Source organism: Babylonia areolata, chromosome 29, assembly GCF_041734735.1.
Source record: "Babylonia areolata isolate BAREFJ2019XMU chromosome 29, ASM4173473v1, whole genome shotgun sequence".
Classification (NCBI taxonomy): domain Eukaryota; kingdom Metazoa; phylum Mollusca; class Gastropoda; order Neogastropoda; family Buccinidae; genus Babylonia; species Babylonia areolata.
In genome coordinates, this window is record NC_134904.1 from 37,239,148 (window position 1) to 37,241,647 (window position 2,500).

Consider the following 2,500-nt stretch of genomic DNA (forward strand, 5'->3'; position numbering starts at 1 on the left):
CACAGCACAGTACAATACAGCACAGTACAATACAGTACAGCACAGTACAATACAGTATAGCACAGGACTATACAGCACAGTACAATACAGTACAGCACAGTACAATACAGTACAGTACAATACAGTACAGCACAGTACAGTACAATACAGCACAGTACAATACAGTACAGCACAGTACAGTACAGCACAGTACAGTACAATACAGTACAGTACAATACAATACAGCACAGCACAGTACAATACAGCACAGGACTATACGGCACAGTACAGTACAGCACAGTACAGTACAATACAGCACAGTACAATACAGTACAGCACAATACAGTACAGCACAGGACTGTACAGCACAGTACAATACAGTACAGCACAGTACAATACAGTACAGCACAGTACAATACAGTACAGCACAGTACAATACAGCACAGTACAATACAGCACAGTACAATACAGTACAGTACAGTATAGCACAGGACTACACAGCACAGTACAATACAGCACAGTACAATACAGTATAGCACAGGACTACACAGCACAGTACAATACAGCACAGTACAATACAGCACAGCACAGTACAATACAGCACAGCACAGTACAATACAGCACAGTACAATACAGCACAGTACAATACAGCACAGCACAGTACAATACAGCACAGCACAGTACAATACAGCACAGTACAATACAGTACAGCACAGTACAATACAGCACAGTACAATACAGTATAGCACAGGACTATACAGCACAGTACAATACAGTACAGCACAGGACTATACAGTGCAACACAGGACTATACAGCACAGTACAATACAGTACAGCACAGTACAATACAGCACAGTACAATACAGCACAGTACAATACAGCACAGTACAATACAGCACAGTACAATACAGTACAGCACAGTACAATACAGCACAGTACAATACAGTATAGCACAGGACTATACAGCACAGTACAATACAGTACAGCACAGGACTATACAGTGCAACACAGGACTATACAGCACAGTACAATACAGCACAGTACAATACAGTACAGCACAGTACAATACAGCACAGGACTATACGGCACAGTACAATACAGCACAGCACAGTACAATACAGCACAGGACTATACGGCACAGTACAATACAGCACAGCACAGTACAATACGGCACAGTACAATACAGCACAGTACAGTACAGGACAGAGGAATGCAACAGAGCACATGAAGTATATCTAGCCCACAATACAGTAGCCACACATCGACGGCTTATCCAATATTGTACTGACTAAGAAATCATAACGAATCGAAACAAGGTCAAGGCTTCACGATATGGACCCTGCTGCTCAGTGTAATACGCGCTTTTATCATATGTTATATATCTTTTCATTTTTATGCAATAGATTTTGTTGTGATGTGATATGCATTCTCTTCATTAACTTTTGTTCGTTGGCGATATTCTTAAGTCTTGCGTTAAGTTGCGTGCTGAGGTGGAATCAACATAAAAGTTATACAATAATACGCAATATGTGTTTTATCACTATCTCTCCGTCTCAGACTTTGGTCCGATTCACAGACCAGTTCTGAGTTTAGCTCTCAGACTATTATCAAATTCATTACGGACCAAGTATTGTTCTAATGTCAAGTGCATATGCTTTAGTAACCTGACAATTGAGAATTTAATTTTTCACTGTAGCTTGATGAAGCCTTTTGTACACGAAAGTGTGTCTTCACAAGTGACTGAGAACGTTGATGTTTTTGACTTTTTGCATTCATTATCAGTTGTTTCGCTTGTCAGTTTAACGACTTCTCTTTTACGAAGTCCTTGAAGTAATTTCCTGTAACTGTATTTAGAGGGTCTTCCAAATTTCACCCACATTTTTACCCTCATTTGCCCAGTTTCCCCCCAACCCTCCATTCATCCACATCTCCCACCCCTTCTAACCGATAATACTCAGATGTATTCATATATACTTTAACAAAATGTCTTCAATCACCGATATGGGTGACGGGACATTAAACAAAAATTCCTCCATGTTGCAGAGCGAATACAATAACCGTACAACACACAGCATGAGGACGGGCGCTATATAAAATCAAACAGTCTGTATTAATCAATCAATTCCTCGTCTAGCACTATGACTATTGTTTCTGTTGTCAGAACTGACCACTACTGAGTGAAGTGATGGCCTAGAGGTAACGCGTCCGCCTAGGAAGCGAGAAAATCTGAACGCGCTGGTTCGAATCACGGCTCAGCCGCCGATATTTTCTCCCCCTCCACTAGACCTTGAGTGGTGGTCTGGACGCTAGTCATTCGGATGAGACGATAAACCTAGCATGCACTTTGCGCACGTAAAAGAACCCATGGCAACAAAAGGGTTGTTCGTGGCAAAATTCTGTAGAAAAATCCTCTTCGATAGAAAAAAACAAATAAAACTGCACGCAGGAAAAAATACAAAAAAAATGGGTGGCGCTGTAGTGTAGCGACGCGCTCTCCCTGGGGAGAGCAGCCCGAATTTCC

At 41.4% G+C, this 2,500-nt stretch overlaps 1 protein-coding gene across 3 annotated transcripts in view; it reads right to left on the reverse strand.

The window, feature by feature from the left end:
- The window catches only part of LOC143274835 (uncharacterized), a 30,778-nt gene that overhangs the window by 20,474 nt on the left and 7,804 nt on the right, over positions 1 to 2,500 (reverse strand). The window lies entirely within an intron of this gene.